This window comes from Agelaius phoeniceus, unplaced genomic scaffold (assembly GCF_051311805.1).
Source record: "Agelaius phoeniceus isolate bAgePho1 unplaced genomic scaffold, bAgePho1.hap1 Scaffold_184, whole genome shotgun sequence".
NCBI lineage: Eukaryota > Metazoa > Chordata > Aves > Passeriformes > Icteridae > Agelaius > Agelaius phoeniceus.
The window spans coordinates 86,806-105,040 of NW_027509892.1; the positions used below are offsets into that span (position 1 = coordinate 86,806).

Sequence of the window (18,235 nt, forward strand, 5' to 3'; positions counted from 1 at the left end):
AAAAACCAAAAACACCAAACCAAACCCAAACCCAACAATTTCTTTTAAAAAATACGTAAATATTTTTTAAAATAGTTTTTCATATTAATATTCACCTTTCTATTTATAATGCGTATTGATGTATATTTATACATTTCTATTTATAAATAAATTTCTATTCTATATTACATCTCTCCCTAGTACTTAAATTTATTTCTCTATTTTTATACATATTTTTACATAGTAAGTATATATTTGTTAGGATTTTTGCTTCTGTAACGTTTACATTATTTAAAATAATTCCCCTGCCCCTACCCGGATAAAAGCCAAAAAGAACCCCCTTTAATTTCGACTGCATTTAAATTTGTAAAAAAATTATTTTTTTTTCATCTTTATATCCACATTTATATTTCAAATGTATATTGATGTGTAATGTTTATTTTTACATTTATAATTTCCGATTTTTTATAAGTTTATATTCTATTTTACATCTGTTCCTATTTCTTCTATTTATTGACATCTTTTTATTCCTATCTTTCTATATTTCATCTATATTTCTGTGTTAGGATTTTTACTTCTGTAACTCTTCCATTATTTAAAATAAAACCCCTGCCTCTACCCAAATTCAAGCCAAAAAGAACCCCTTTCTTTTCAACTCTATTTCAATCTTTTTTAAAATTGTATCTTTCAGGTTCATGTTCACATTGACATTTAAACTGTATATCAATGTATACTCTTATTTGTATTCTATATTACATCCCTTCCTATTATTTCTATTTCCTTAGGTTTTATATTTATATCTTGATTATCTATCTCAATATTTAGAAACAGGTAAGAGTAATATCTATGTTCATATTATTTCAAATAAAAACCCTGCCTCTAACCCAAGAAGAGCCCAAAAAACCCCAACCCTTTCTTTTAGACAATATTTGAATAGATTTTACCCCTAGGTTTTCCTATTGATAGTCACATTTCTATTTATAATGTGTATTGCTTACTGATCCATTTCTCTTTATCAATGTCAATTTATAAATCAATTGATATTCTATATTCCATCTATTCCGAGGACTTATTTCTATATTTTTATACGTATTTTGATTCATTGATTATCTATTTCTGCCTTCAGATTTTCACTTCTGGAACACTTGTGTTATTTCAAATAAAACCCCTGCCTCTACTCAAACAAAAGCCAAAAAATTCCCTTTCTTTCCAACTATATTTACATCTTCTTCTATTTCTATTCCCATTTCTCATTTATATTGCCACATAAGGTCATTTCTATTCTATACTACAACTCTTCATATTACTGACATAGATTTAGATTTCAATTTCTATCCATAGTTTCGTCATTTCTCTTTCTAGACTTATGATAGATTTCTATCTTAAGATTCACATTTCTATAATACTTCTATTCTTTCAAATAAAACCCCTGCCTCTAACCAAACAAAAACCAAAGACACCCCTTTATCTAAACCATATTTAAAACTCTAAAAATCATCTCATTTTTCATCATTCTCTTCACATTTACTTTTATAATTTTTATTTATTACATTTGTAGGTATTATACATACTAGAGAGAATACCTTTTAATAGAATAATAGATATATAGTATTTTTATATCCTAGATATTCTTTTACTTCTATTTCTTTATATTCAATATTTAGAGAGATCGGTATACGCGTTATATATTTGGAGATCTGGATTTTTATTTTTATATTATTTCTATCTAGAAAAAAAACCCCAGCCTATAACCTAATAAAAAAAATCCCAAAAAATCCCCAATTCCTTTTAACTCTATCTAAATATTTTTATATTTACAACCGATCTTTATATATCTTTGTATACATATATAATAGACTATCGTTTCTATAGATTAGCATCTGTTACAATAATATACTATATAGTATAGTTTTATGTGTTTATCTATTTGTTTTCTATATTTATGTTTACCACTATCATTTTATATTTGTTTTTATATTGATATTTATTTCTACTTTAATTAATCTATATATTAGACCGTATCAATTCATTAACCCAACGCATCAGAACCACACAAATACCGCGCCTTCGGCAGCACCGGTACGCAGCCCACGCTCATCCCATCGCAGCGTATCCAAACCAAACCTATTTCTAGGACTAACAGAACAAAGACCCCACAACATTTAACCCTAAGAAAAACTCAAATCAACCGAACTGTCAAGACATTTGAAATCCCACTATAACTAGCCCAAAAGCTCCGTACATTCTCATCATAAACTTCCTCCTCAACCAATGGCTCAAAACCCCAAAAAACTCAGATACACATGGAAAATGACAGAACTGCTAGTCAAAACAAACACCCGTGAAAAATTAAATCCAACCAACTCACTAAACTCAAAACCCTACAACTGACCCTAAACATTACTAAAAAAAGCCCCCAAAGCTCTACCTTGAGGCTAACTCACAAATAATAACCAATCATCTAGAAAGGTTATCTTCCAAATTTTAAAACAACTCATTAAAAGCATGAAAATAAAAAAAATCGAAACTATTAAAATACTAAGAAATATCACTACCCAAATTGAAAGACACATTGCCTCTAGAAACCCACCGTCTACAAACGCCCCTGTCCCCCAAAAGAAAACCAGAAACAAAACAGCAAAGCAGAAAGAAATCGGAACTTAGGAACGCTAAAACCAGAACGTTCAAGAAGTTCCACCATATCCCTGATCGTACACCGACTACAAACAACGTGAAACGATACAAACAATTCTTAAAGACCGCCTTAAAACCACTACATTAAAAACCCTTTCAACAATTCAAAACTGCATTGAACAAAAGCCATCTCATAAATTAACACCCAAAACTCCAGCAGCCCAGCTGGCCCTACCAAATCTCTCTGTTGATACACACAGTAAACAAAACCAAAATCCCAGGAATACCTGTCAGAAGTCTAGGAAAGAAACCTCTTGAAATTTATCCTACCTCAAATACAAACCAACCCGTCCAGAAAGTTAGCTTCACTCAAAAAAACTATTTACACAGAGGTAATAAGACCAAGAAATAAAACAACACACCATATAACGAACCACCAACGAATACAACAGCGAAGGAAAAAAAAAAACCACTTTTTTTTCTTTTTTTTTTTATTTCAACTAGCTTCCTTTATTAGCTAGAACCAAAGATTTTGCCAGGGCTGTAACAACAACAACAACTTCTTTTTCTTCTTCTCCTTCTGAAATGTCCCTTCTCCTTCCCAAATTCCTTACAACTTCTGCGTTTGAATCCAAGCCAAAAGCAAAATTCGTGCACTTGTGAGTCCGGTGCTCCTGTCAGATTCTCTGTCTCCCTCCACATCTTCTTACACTTTCAGTCTGAACGCTGTCCTGCCCTGATGAGTTTGACAGAAGAATTGGCACATGTTAAGAGAGCATTTCCCTCCCTCCCTCCCCAGAGCTGGTTTCCTTAGCGCATTTCAATCGATCCCAAGCCCGCAATGATGCGCGCTCTGCCGGAAAGGGGAAACACGTGCTAGTGAACAGCAGCTCAGAAACAATTCTTTTCTAATGTTACCTGCTCTACTTGACTGCTCGCTAACACAAGTCTCATTTTACCATTGCAGGGAGAAGGCTGTAGGAAAATGTCTGATGAGCAGCCACAAAAGGCCTCACTCCCTGCTACACAGCCTGCAACAACCTCGGCAGAGCGGAGCAGCCAAATCACCGCGCTCTCCTTGCCGTGGGCAAGGGTAGAAGATGACTGGGGGAGGCACATAAAAAGAAGGGAAACGCTCCTATAAATGCACAGCCATTTGCTTTCAGAAGCCCAGAGGTCAGGATCTTCTCTAGGAAGCCAGACGTGACATGATATTTCTAAGATTTTCTTCTTCATCGAAGGAAATGTACGTACATACCCACTCTTACAAACGTACCTACGGTTCTGGGGTTTTTTTTCTTCTGAAGCTCCAAGAATGATTTCCCACCTTGATTCATTCAGAAGAAACGGCCCCTGTGACTCAGGTCAGAAGGGCGGCCTGCGTTTTTGATCACGACAGCTTTTGGCTTTACCCTGTGAGCAGGAGCAGCCAGAGCTGAGGCTCAGCAGAGGCTGACCCCGGCCAGCCCCTTCCTCCCTTCCCTGTGTGTCACAATGACTTCCAGGCAGAAGGATGCAAAGCAGGTTTGTGTCTTTTCTCTTCAGTGCCAAGAGGTAAAAGATGTAGGCTTTGAAATAACTAATGACCCTCTCTTGGAACTCTCCCAAGGACAGTTTGAAAGCAAAGACAGAAGATTGCTGCTAAATCCATATGGGATAAGGATGAGAGCAGCAAGGATCCGAGGCCAGCAGCGTTGCCAGGCAGTGTCACGTCCCTGCCACCTTGTGACAAGGCACACAGCTGCAAAGCCCCAAAGCCTGCAAGCCCTGGAGCTGCCGCACGGATGGACCTGGTTCCCTTCCCAGGTGCCCAGAGGGACACCTGAGGGCAGGTGTCGTCCCCCGCCCCCCGAGGGCGCACCCAGAGCCCCGGGCAGGGACGGAGTCACTGACGGCTCTCTGGGGACGAGACCCTCCCTGCAGGTGACACCGGCTTGTCCTCTCCCTGTGGCACAGGGACCTCCAGGCTCTAGGACCAGCCTCATTTTGTCAGCATCCAGGTGCTGTGCTAGAGCCAGAGGGGTCAAGGCTTTCCAGAACCATAGGATCCGTAGGATCCTTGCGGTTGGAAAAGCCTTCTAAGGACATCGAGCCCAGCTGCTGCCCCCCCAAGTCAGGTCCCTAAACACCACATCTTGACATCCTTGACATGTCTCCAGGCATGGGGACTTTCCTGGGCAGCCTGCTCCTACGCCTCAGCACCCTTTCAGGGAAGAAATTTTCCCTCCAATCCAATCTAAGCCTTCCCTGCTGCAAGTTGAGGCCATTTCCTTTTGCCGTGTCACTTCTTACCTGGGAGACCTCGGTACTTCAACCTTACCTGCTTCCTCCCTAGGCGGTCTCTGGCTTGGCTGGAGGAGAGGAGAAACACTCCCACCACAGGAATGGCAGCTCAGGAGGTCCCACACCAAGGCCAGGGGGAGCAGCCGTCCTCGCCAGAGCTCGCACGTCCCTTCTTCTCAGAGATTGGCTCTGCTTTTCTTCCTGGGCAGATCTCTGCTGAGTGCTTCACACTTGCCTGTTTGGAGGAGGGGGGGAAAAGAGGTTAGCCAAGTTTTTTATCCAGACTTAGCTGCTGGCTTTGCCTCCTCCTGACTTCCTTCTGCTAAGAAAACAGCTGCCTTTGGACTTCTAGGGGCAACTTGCACGTCATGCCTGAAAAGGAACTACAGAAAAGCGCCTCATTTATAAAGCCTCAGCCAAGAAGACAGACAGCCATGGCAGGCACCAGGCCAGCTCTGCTCCTCCTTCAAGTTGTTCCCAAAGCTGCTGGAAGAACTGAAGGCTACTTTGGCCTTCCATTGCTCTGCTTGTCCCGAGAAAGAGCTTTGAGTGTTGTTACCCCTCCAGAAAGGAAGGGCCTTTCTGTCTCACACGCTCGGTGACACAAGGCTACGCAGCCTCTGCTCCAGGTGGGAAGGGCTTCCTTCCTCCTCTGGCACCTGGCTGGCACAGGGCACAGGTTGCTCAGAGGTCCCGGGGCTGCCCCACCGCTGCAAGTGCTCAAGGCCCGTCGGTGCTCTGCGATGAGGCTCTGAGCAAGCTGCTCGATGGAAGCACGTCCCTGCCCACGGCAGCAGCAGCCTTGGAATGAGGTGATCTTTAGAGCCCCTTGCAACCTGAATTCTTCCATGATTCTGGGAACTGAAAAAAGCGGGGAAAGAAATCTGTAAAGGTCACTAAATGCATCAAAGCACATCCCCATGGATCCAATCCTCAGCAGCCCATGCAAGGCAAGGTCAGAGCTCTCTGCCCACCGAGGACACGGCAAGCAGCACGGACCTTTCTCCCACTCTCCAGCACGGAGAAGTGGGAAGCCAGAGGGAGTCCGTCTGTTTACAGACACCGGAGGGCGGCGGGACGGGGCGGGGCGGGGCGGACGGTCTTACCTTGCAAAGCTGGCGGCAGAAAGGGCGGGCAGCGCCGCCGCCCCGCCGGGATTTTCCGGCCCGCCGTCGCTTCCTGGAGAGGCGCGTGTGCGGGCTCGGGGGGGGGTGCAGCTCCGTTCCGACGGCGTTCGCCCGCCCCCGCTCGCTGCCCCCGGCCCGCGGAGCGCTACGACCGCGCCTCCGCCGCCCGCCGAAAGCGGCCCCGCCGGGCCGCCCCCCCCCCCGGCCATTCTTCTCAGCCATCGTGTCCCTTTTGCACTCCTGAACGTCTTTCACCCCTCCCGGCCATTTACCGAGCCCGCCCCGCCCGCCCCTCGCTCCCGCCCCGCCCGCCCCTCGCTCCCGCCCCTCGCCCTTGCCTCGCTCGGCAGCCGCGCCCTTGCCCCGCCCCCGGCAGCCAGCGGCGAGGGGCAGGGCGCTGGCTCGGGGGGCTGCAGTACCGGGCTCTGGCCACAGGGCGGCAGACTCCCGGGTCCGCGATATCCCCGCCCTTTTGGCCGCCATTTTGAGAAGGTCAAAAAAAAAAAATCCCGCGACATTGGCGACGCGCCACTCCCAACATGGCGGCCGAGAGAGGACCCCTCGGCCGAGAGAGGCGGTTACTCACATGCCGGTCAGAAACACGCCAAAATACGCCCGCCCGCGGCGCCACTGACCACACAGCCCGTGTCGGGTACACCTAAAACGCAAGAGAAAATCCCGCCGGGGCTGCGCCGGCGTCGGTGTTCCGTGCAGGCAGTCCGCATAGACACACCGGGGTCCTCCGCTTTCCCGCCCTTTTGGCCGCCATTTTCAGAAGGTCAAACAAACTCCGCCACGCGCCACGCCCAAGAGGGCTGCCTGGCGGCGGCGGCGGGCTGCAGTACCGCGCTCTGCCCACAAGGCGGCAGCACTGCCGCCCACCCCAGCCGGGGGCGCCGCGCGCCTTGGGCCTGCGGGCGGCCAAGGCGGCAAAAAAGAACAGGGGCCATCCCCCCCAAAAACTCCTCTAAAAATAAATGCCAGAAACCTGCCTCTTACCAAACAAGAACCAAATAAGCCCCCTTTCTTTCATGCCTTCTTGAAATAAATTTGATAGTTCTAGTTTTCCTAGTTCTATTCACACGCATATTTAGACCGGACAGTGATGTGTTACGTCCTTTATACCATCTATTATGCCTATTCCTATTATCTGTATTTATTCATACTTTGTGGTTTTAGCAATATCATTATATATTGACTGTATATTTCTCGACTTCCATTTAGATTTCTATCATACTTTTATTCTTCCAAAAAAAATCCCATCTCTAACCAAACAAATACCAAAAAACCCTTCTTTTCAACTCTATTGAAATAGTTTTATATTTAGAGCTTGCATAATTAGATTCACTTTTATAGTCACCGTTTATACTGATGCATTCCATTCATCATTACATATCACATATCTATTATTCACATCATAGAGATAAATCATTATTTTTATCATGTACCAAATCTACTGCTACAACTTCTTTTTTCTAATATTTTCAATTTTTATATCCATCTTGATGTATTCATGAGATCTTTTTACAAGTAGATTTCTACCTTTCTATCATTTGTATTTGTAGTTTTTATAATAAAACCCCTGCTTTTGCCAAGTAAAAAACAAAACCATCCTTTCTTTTAAACTACTTTTAATAATGTTGTTGTATTTACAGTTACCATATCTATAATGTTTTAGATATTATATCATAGTGATGTACTAGATTTATAGCCGTTTCCTATAATATACCATCATAAGATCTATACGGTATCACTTGTATTACGTGTTGTATGGATTTATGTAACTTTACATTTACAATCCTTTAATAATTTGATCTATATATCTGCATAGATTCGCAACACATTTCTAGATTTAAAATTTCCTTTGAGCTGTGTTTATATTTATCATCTCTATTGATATATCTATCAACATACACAATGCTCTTTGAAAAATACAATATCTTATTGGAATATATCATGACTTAAGTTACCTGTTAAATTTTAAATAGAGATCGAATAGATCAAAATGAAAGTTTATTCCCATTTCTACACATCTACTCGTTTTGTTTAAAGATAGCTATCCTTAGAATTTTACATTTAAAATCCAATTCCTAAATGCAATGACAAAACAAACAGCATCGAATTCCCACCAATGTCTTCCAAAACCATCAAGATACCTCCACCAGCCAAACGACTGCCAGCGAAAAAAACACACAACACTCTTTTCACTAACAGTTCTCATCACATCAGAAAAATGGAACCAAACGAAAAGAAAACCCTTGAGAAACACACGCAGCAAATCACAAAAACCTCTAAAAAAACCCAAACCAACTCGCTCAACTCCAATCAGTGCCACTGACCCTGAACGTTATTTTAAAAACTAACCAAAATTCTACATCTACACTAACTCAAAGAATAAGCAATACTCTGTCAAAAGAACTTTAGAAAGCGAACTAATGAACGAAATAGAAAAAAACCAAAAAATCTCAACCACTAAAAAATAAGAAAATAACTACCCAAAAAAAAAAAAAAAACCCAACTTAAAAAGACCCACCATATAAATACCCACGTTCCCAAAAATAAAACTGATCAATAACCACCAAATACGTCAAAGGACAACAAGAAACCAAAAGAAAAAAAAAAACAAAAAAACAAAAAAAACCAAAAGAAAATACATTTGTAAAACAAAAGTCCCCCAAACCAAAGCAACTTTAATTTACCTCAAAAAAATTATTCCCAACTGAAGAATAAACGCATAGAGCCTCATTCGATCAAAATAAAAATACCACCCAGAAATAAACACAAAGCCGAAAGAGAAACGTAACCATTGACAAGATCTCCCAAATGATCCGTCACAATAAAACGTACACTACAATCAAACAAACCAAAGAAATAAAAGCCCTGGAAGACGAGAAACACAAACGCAATTAGAGAGATTTTAAAAACCCCGCCGCTATTAACGACACGACGCCACCTCGAACCCACCGAAACAAACGCTACACGCCCACGCTAATAAAAGCCACGGCGACAGAATTAAAATCCGAGCCGCTGCTTCACGCAACGACCCGTAGAAACCATTGCACGCCTTTAAAAACAGAATAGCCCGGCAAAAAAAATATCCGACTACGGAACTCGATTCAAACCAAACCTTTATCGTCACCACCCGAAGAACCGAGAACCGTACCGGTCAGGAAGAACGCCATAGCCCTTAGCGCACACCCACTGCGACCAGAACAAACCCGTGCGATCGATCCCTACAAAGCACCTCCGAACCACGACACCCAAGAACTTGCGGCAGCCCAACCGCGCGCTGCCGGCCCCGGACGGAGCGCGGCTCCCGGCGGCAAAGCGGCTCCTCCGGCGGCTGCTCCGGCGCGCAGGGGCGGCGCCGCCCCGGAGACCCCCCCGCCCCCGCCCGCTCCCCCTGCCCGGGGGGCCCCGGCGGCGCCCGAGCCCCGCGCCCGGAGCGGACAGAGCGGCCGGCACCGGCCGGGCCGGCGCAGCAGCGCCCGCGCCGCCTCTGCCGCCCTTGGCCGGCCCGGCGCCAGCTGCCCTCGGCTCCGCACGGCGGCTCGCACCGGCAAAGCGGCTCCGCCGCTGCCGCGCCAAATTCCCCGTGCGCCTCGGCACCCGCCCGGCCCGGGCCGGCAGCGCTCCCGAGCGGCAACGCTCCGGCCCGGGCCGCGGCCACAAGAAGCGCCCTCAAATGCAGCGGCACAGCCCGACTGCAGCCCTGCAAACGCCGCCAGAGCTGCGGCTTCCCGCAACTCAACCCCGAAACTGACGCCGCGGGCGGCGCTCACCTCGCTTCAACAAGGGCAAAGAAATGGCTTCTCCCCTTCAAGTTCATCCCCTAGGAGAGCAGAAAAGAAGGGGCTTTCCTCCAATGAAATCCTTCAAGCCATGTGCAAGGGGGGATTTTGACCTCCATTCAAACCCTTGCTAAGGAGGGACACCAGCGCTGTCCCCTCCATTTAAACCTTAGGATGATGAAAATGGGCTGGCTACCTTCAAATCAAAGCCATCCGATGACAACAATACTTTGCCCATTCCCGTTCAAATGGAACGCAGGGATTCCCTGTCACCCCTGGGATACCCCTAACAGCCGGGAAAAGGCAGCTTTTCCTTCAATCGACATCCTTGGAACCGCAAGCGAAAGCGGATCCCCCCTAGTTCAAACACAGACAATATTAGGAGAGTAGCTGCTTGCCTCTCCTTCATTTCTTTTGTCTTCACAAGCTCCCTTTTTGTTCCTGGGGAAGCGGGGAGGGGGGACTGCCAAGATCCAATTGAAAAGGGAAAGGACCAAAGTCCCCGCTCCAAATCCACACGCCCTCAGCCGTTCGGCTGCTGCTTCCCGGCGCAAAGATTCGTCCCTCGGCACCTCCTTGAAGCGATGCTCCGCGGATCCAAGCGCGTATCCAGGTGTTCGCCCAGACGCTGCGAGAAGCTCTCGCAGTCCTTCCATGAGACAGCCCCGGGAGCCCCCCCGTGAACCCCTCTACTCAGCAGCTCCATGCAAAAGGCAGCTGAGGCGAAGCCTCCCCCTAAAACAGCCTCGCACCCCCCCCCCCCCCGGCAGGAGCCGGCCCCTCATCATCCTCACAGCTCACACCTGGGGCTGCTCCGAGCCCCCCATCATCCTCACAGCTCACACCTGGCGCTGATGCCGCTCTCCAACAGCGCCTCTCCCCGTCCAGCACACAGCCCGCTTCTCACAGACACAGAGCCAACAGAAATCTGCTCCGGGTGCTGGCTTTTCTGAGTCCGTCTGCTTCCACAATTCAGACACGGACGTGCGCTGATGGCACTGAGGGAAAGCTTTCCAGTGCACAAAACTGTCATTCTGGTAGCGCGCTTTGAGACGCCTTCAGAAAAAGCAGAATCAGCGCCGCCTCCTAAGAGCCCTGCTGAGGAACCCCGCCCTCCTTGGGACACCCAATGCAGCAGAGCTCGAAAAACGAGGGCAAAAGTCAAGCTTGGAGTGGAAAAAGACAATAGAAATACAGCAGCCTTTCAAGAAAGCCTTCACACAGTAATAGTGGGAGCCGGTCACGTTTCTTCTTTCCTTGCTCTCTGGAATGACATCAATACGAAGTAAAAAACCCACACGAAACACAAGGCAGAGCTGGGATTTTACACGTCTTCCTTTTGGCTCTCGGGATGACAAGCGCCTCTTCCGGGACTGCGACACGCTTTGGGCGCTGGCAGAGAACGGAGGCAAAAGGTGCCAGAGAGCCCTTTCTATCGCCTTCAGCCCCTGCAGCTGTTCTGAGGGTTCCAGGGCACAGCTCGGTCCGTTCCTAGATCAAAACCTCACGGCAATATCTTCAGAACTACTACCCATCTCCAGTCGGAACCTTCTACATTCCTGTAAACAAATGAGTGCATAGAGAGGGTTTCTCCCCAGCTGAGTTTAGAGACCAATTCCTATTCTTTAGCAATACCTAGAAAACCGAATGCCTTGCCAGGTTTTAGCATCCTACACCCACTCACCCCTCCCTGTGCATTTGGTGGCAGCTTTGGGTCCCTCCGGGGGACGGCACCCAGCGTGACCCCCGCCCCTCGCCCGCCCCCCACCTGCTCCTGCACCGCCGTGGGGCTCCCTCTCCCGGGCACCTTGGGGTGCCCCCAACGGCATCAGAGCCCCGAGTCTTCACCCCGCCTTTCCCTGACCCCCAAAGAAGGCTCCGAACGAATCCGACTGCCCCGGACAGCAGCGCAGCGCTTCCCCCAAGCCCTTCCCACACGTGCATGGCCCCAGCAAGGGATTCTGCTGCAACAAGAAAGGGGGGGCAGCCCCCAGAAGGCTTGAGGTTCCTGCCCAGCCTCGCTGTCACGGGCCAGGGGCAGCGAGAGAGGGAGCGGCACAGACGGCGGGGACGGCCCGGCACGGAGCGGGGGCCGCTCTTAGCGCGATGCCGGCAAAGCCGCAGCTCCGGCGCTGTCGGCCGCGCTGCTTGAGCGGCACGGGGGGATCCGCCGAGAGCCTCCGGCCCCGCGCGGGGACTCCCGCAAGGGCCCAGGGGCGCCGGGCTCCGGCCCTCGGGGCTTTATTCTCCGGCAGCCCGAGCCCCGCGGCTGCGGGGCAAAGAAGGAAAGGGGGCACGGGAAGAGAGGAGCGAGAGCAGGGCACGACAAAGGGCGGCGAGGGAGCTCGGGCTGTGCAGGAAAGCGGCACGGGAAGGGAAAGCCCGGGACGAGGGTACACGGAGGCTGGGCAGAGGAAGGAGACAGGGGGAACAGAAGGGAGTAGCGGGCTAGGGACAGGACAGGAAGGAGCCGGCTTTGCGGGGGGAGAGGGAATGGGGGAAAGGGAGCGAGAGAAGGCGAAGACGGGGAGAAGGAAGGAGGGCTAGAGAGAGGGACAGGCGGGGAAGCCTCCCAGAGCCCCGGCTGCACCCCGAGCCCGGCCCGGCGCCTCGCCCTACCCGGGATGCTGCGGCGCTCGGCGGAGCTCGGCTCGCTCCGGAGACGCTCGGCTCGAGTCGGCTCTTGGCGCCTCAACTCGGCTCTTGGCGCCTGCATTCGCCTCTTCGGCTCCGCTCGCCTCGCCTCGGCTCCCCGACGGCGGGCGGGCAAGCGCCGCCGCCTCCCGTTCAGCTCGCCCGGCTCGGGGCTCTCCCGCTGCCGCGTCCCGCGGGTGGCCCGGCCACGGCGCGGACACGACCGGGAGCGCGGGCTCGGGCAGGAGCTCATTAGGCTGGGAGCGCACTGGCGCTAAGCAGCGCGCACGAGAGCAGCAGGCTCGCTTCGCCTGAGCTCGGCTCGCTTCGCTTCAGGCAGCCTCGGAAGCCTCGCCTCGGTTCGCTCGAGGCCCTCAGGGTCGGCCGCTCTCGCCTTGCTTCGGCCGAGCTCGTGCGATTCCCCCGAAGGCGGCGGCGTTCGGTTGTGTTTTTAGAAATAGCCTCCTCTATCGATTGGATCTCTCTACAGTTAGATTTATATTTCTAGACTACGTCTATTAATCCAAACAAAAGCCCCATCTCTAACCAAATAAATACACGAAAACACCTTCTTTTAAACGGTATCGAAATATTTTTATACTTTGTGTAATTATACTCACATTTATATTTATCGTTTCTTTTGATGCAATCTATTAATAATTATCTATAATATCTATAAAATTCTAGACATGTATTTAAAGTATTATCTATATTATGTATCGTATCTACTGCTGCAACTGATTTTTTCTTCTAGTTTTAAACTTTATCTGTATGTATTTATGATATCTTTCTAGACTTAGATTTCTACCTTCATATTCTTTGTATTTATCATTTTTATCATCAAAACCCTGCCTATTGACAAGTTAAAAAAACCGCTTTCTTTAACGATCTAAAAAATATTTTTATATTTATAATTTTCATATTTCTATTTATAATTTGCTCTCTAGTACGTGATAACATACCTGCTCCTGCACCGCAGTGGGGCTCCCTCTCCTGGGCACCTCGGGGTGCCCCCAGGGGCATCAGAGCCCCGCGTCTTCACCCCCCCCCCCCCCCCCCCCCCCCCCCCTTTTCCTCTAGTTAGAAACTACACTGGAACTTTTTTCTGGAAACAAAGACATGACCTAAATCCTCTCCCCATGTCCTAGACAGACAGATGTTCAGTTCTTAGTTGACTGGGCAGCAGTTTCTTCAATAGAATGATAAACAATATGGAAAGGTTTTAGCTACAAGCAAATAGGCAAATCGGAACAAGGTCCTGGTGGCCAGCCACTGCAGTTCTTTTGAAGCAATTTTTTAAACAATCAAATACTGATACCACAAAAAATAAAGCAAAAAGCTGACTACTGGCTAAGAAAGAAGGAAAAATTAACTTTTGACGACAACAACAACATTCCAAGGACACAGGCTTTTTTCCAATCTCAGACCTTATTACTACTACCTCTCTTGGGAATTCTCATCGTGGATCCCAAAAGGAATAAATCCCTCAGCGTGTCCTAAAGCACCAAGGAGCTACCTACAAGTGAAGGTGGCTACTTTCAGTGCAGACACAGCTGATGACACAGCAGTAGCACAGTTCCGTGCTGCACAGGGATAATACTGTCTCCTCTTCTCCAGCAGCTGACTCTCTCCTGCCATGGCTTCTGTAAATGCATCAGAGCACGACCTTAAACACAAACAGGCAAGAAAACACCATCCGAAGTCTTTCATTAAGCAGTACAAGAAGGGTTCCAAGCAGAGACCAACAGAATTTCAAGGAAGCAGTATGCAATTAAACCCCCTCAGACTCGTTCAAGTAGCCGGCAAAATGGAACCATTCAGAAACGACAAAGAAAACCCCCCCAAGTATTTATACAGGAGTCCTTAATGTCAGAAAGGGGATGACAGGTTATGTTCAGATAAGATGAATGTTTATTTGGATCTATAAATAAACTTCTCTCGTGGTCCTTTGCCAAAAAATAGAACCTACAAGTGAACACCTACACCTGCCTCAAGAGACCTAACGAGCCCCTGGCAGCCACCGGCATCAAAGCGCAGTGGATGTTTCTAATCCAGGCTAAGGAGAACAATATCACCTTTTGTTCTCTCCAGTTTGTTTCCTCTGCAGTCCTAGTTGCTTCTTATGATTTTTACAGTCTCTGTATCTTCTCGGGCAGCGCTGAGTCCGACGACCGGGATACGAGAGTCCTTCCCTGCCCTACGGAGAGAACCAGGAAAAAAAGTTCAAAAAAGAACAGGGCAGTTTGAAGTTAATACCTCCGACGAGAAGCAGCACCCGACAAACAGAGCAACGGTGAACAAAGCGTGACACCTCCCTGGGGACAGAAGACTTACAAACTCTCCGGGATTTACAATTCTAGTAACCAAGCCCTTCAGCACAGCAGCCAAGTGTCCCATTAGGTGGTGCTGCACCAAAGCACGATCCGAGAGGTTCCAAAGAGTGAAATGCACGTTACTGTCCAAAGACGTAAAATCATGCAAAATAACAAAACTACAATAGATCTAAACTACAGGGCAAGAGTACAAGTGTTAGCTTGAGGAGCTGGAACCATCCAGGTGAGCAACTGCTAACCGGATCCTCAACAGACTTTGAGGAACCCTTCAGGATACAGAAGGGTTTTCCCCAGAAATTGCACAGGCCGAGTTTTGATAGAAGTGCACTTGCCAGATGCTCAGAAACGTCACCCATCCTCCTCCGGGTGTCCTGAGAGAGCTGCGAATGGCTCTCACCTGGTTTGAGCTGGTTCTGTAAGGGCTCAGGCTGAATTTCACCAGATGCAACCAAACTGGGCAACACCCAGTGGGACAGAAGGAACCCAAAGCTTGTTTTACCCAAAGCTTGGGTAAGCAGAGCTCCAGCAAATACTGAGGAAACGGACAGAACGGGGTAACAAATAATAAACATACCTTTTTTTTTTTTTTTTTTTTTTTTCTTTTCAGATGAGCAAAACAATTAAGGAGAAGGTGAAAACCTCACCATGACTGAACATTTCATCACCTGTAAGCTGACCATCCTTAGCATAGAGGACTCCAAATTTAAAATTCACCGATCCCAGGAAAATAAAACCAAATATTATTTGGTAAACAGTCAAACAGAAGACATAAAAATTTGTTTCCTCTAATCTTTGCATACATCCTACACGTTAGAACATACATTTTATACCATCTCCTACTACACAATAATTTACCTTTAAACTTTGATAGTATAGCATAAAATCATTAACTTAGACGGGTGATCAATTATTATTAAATTGGTGCTTCAAGTTATTTTTGCTGTCAGGTTCAAAAAAACATGACTTCTTTTTACTGTAACGAGCAATTGATTTAGAAGTCATCAAAAGCCCATCCAAATACAAAGCCGCATTCACCGGACGGGTCTGTGAGCAAGAAGTAGTTAGGCTTGTACTCACCTCTTGCCCTTCAAGAACCAATAAATCCTGTCAACAAAAACAGCATCTTTAGCCCCCTCCTATTAAAGATTCTACAAGGATGATGGTTTTATTGGTGTTTAGAAGTTTGGATTTGAAATGGCCAGTTCAATGGATAAAGAGACAGTTTAAGTAGTATTAGATTATTATTATTATTCTTATTAGCTACTGGAAGAAACAAACCAGTAGGATCTATACTTAATTACTTCTATTTCCAGGAAATCATAAAGAAAAAGAACCAAACCAAAAAAAGTCACTTCCTACCTTTTGTATCTCAGGATGAAAAATGTCTCTTGGGCTCTTCTCCAGTTTCTCCAGACTCCTGGCACTGAAATGCAAATGAACGAGTGCTTTATAGGAGGGCAAGTGCACATTCCAACCCCGAACCCCCAACCGATGGCAGTTACAGCGCTTACAAAATGAATCCTTCCCAGAGCCTCTGGGAAATGGAACGGTTTGTGCAACTGCCATTTCTTCCCCAAAATACTAACTCCCAACACTTCCTAAACTGAGTTTGCATTTTAGAAACAGAAATTAGGGAGACTCAGGGTGGAGATCAGGTTGAAATTGATTTCCTTCTAAAGCACAGGGGCTCTGTTCCATCACCCTTCACTTTGGCTCCACACGGAATCACAGGGAGCATTTTAGGAGGGCTCAAGAACCAATTCTATTTCTCTCTTTTTTCTAGTGCTCTCTCTTCCTAAATAATTCAAGGCAAGTCAAATGAAAAAGGACAAGTTCAGCAGCAAATTCACACTTTTTCCCTTCGTCTGCTCAAGAACAGGCTTTAAAACCACTTCTTGCTGCCTTCAACGGTCAAGACTTGCAAAACGGTTTCGCAAGTTTGATAGGTTTATCATAAAAACCACAGAACGCAAGCTCTGAATGACAGGAAAAGGTACACAGGCAAATATCTCAGCTGATGGTGGCTTATTTGTAAACACAGACCTTAACGGAGATTGCACGGAGAATGTTTCAGTGGGACTCGAAGGGAAAAATATTTCCTGAGTACCCTGTAAACAAGAAAAGCTAGGATATATTACAGGACATACCCACGTGTTCTGCATATTCAAATAGGATTATCAATAAAAACATTTAAGAAGGAAGAAAACCAAGGTAATTTTACTCAGCTATATTTACTGCCGATTTAGAGGAAAAAAAACAAAAAAAAAAAAGTGAACCAGAAACGCCTACAGTAGAACTTTAAAACAATTGCTTGGATAAAAGCAGCTCATGGAACATGAAGTAGAAAAAAAGCGAAACCAGTATCAGACCTGCCTATTTTCTTACCATTGCACAAGAAAATCCGACAAGCGGTAGAAAGTCACTGCCTAAAACCGATCCTAGGATGTAACCGAGAACAATGGAGGCATTTGCTAATCTAAACGGAAACCTTTTCCGGACCCTAGTGTCAAATCACACGTTTTGTCTCTCAGCAGCTCGAGGCTGGAGAGCATTTCCCCTGGGGGTCGGGAGGGCAGGGGCACAAGGGGCTGAGTTTGCCGATCGCACCTGTGCCATCAGAAGGATCCTGCCCGGCGCTCCTTGCGCTCGCCATTCTCCGGGCCATCGCTGTGTTTTACTGCTCAGCGATGCCGCTCCATCTGTTTGCGTGGAAGAAAGAGCCACGAGCACTGAGGCACTCAGCAGCCGTGTCATGCCAGCGATGTCGAGCGCTCTCTGCTCGCAAGGCTGAGCACGCCGCGGAGCCGCCTCCGCAGCCGCTCGTCCGCCCCCGCCCGCAGCAGCGGCAGCGGCCCGAGGGAGACGGCTGCAGCTCGGCGGCTCCCGCGCCTCCGCCAGCCCGAGGGCAGCCGCCGCACAGTGACCGCGGCAGCGCCCGGCGCCGCTCGCCCGGGGCGGCTCCTGCAGCTCCCGGCCCGCGGCAGCAAAGCACCGCCTGGCGCTCCGCCATCGGCGGGCGGCAGCGCGCCCCGCCCGAGCTCAGCCCCCGCCACCGGGACCGCTGAGCGAGGCCGAGGCACCGGGCGGACGCCCCTTCCGCGCCGCTCGGCTCCGTGCGGGCGGCCGGACGGAGGCTTCGCCCCTCCGGCGTCGCTGCCGCGGCTCCGTCCCGCGTGGGACAGGCGCCGGGAGCTCCCCGCGCCCAGCCCGCTCCCCCGGCACGCGGCCGCCTCGGCCCGCCAGCCATTCATATGGCGCGTCGGCCGTTGCGTCAGACGCCGCGCTTTACGGCCGCAGGGCCTGCCGGGAGTTGGAGTCTCGGACTGACAGCCACCGCTCCGTTCTCCGCCACCGGGAGCGGCGCTCCCGCCAGGGGATCAAACGGCTCCTTCGCTCCTGGGCGCGGAAGCACCTTAGGCAGCACCGCCCCTCCCGAATGTCCTTTCTTTTCCAC

At 48.2% G+C, this 18,235-nt stretch overlaps 1 protein-coding gene across 1 annotated transcript in view; it reads right to left on the reverse strand.

Annotated features, from left to right (window-relative positions):
• The window catches only part of LOC129134156 (uncharacterized), a 91,622-nt gene that overhangs the window by 41,333 nt on the left and 32,054 nt on the right, over positions 1-18,235 (reverse strand). The gene's annotated exons all lie outside the window — the stretch shown is intronic.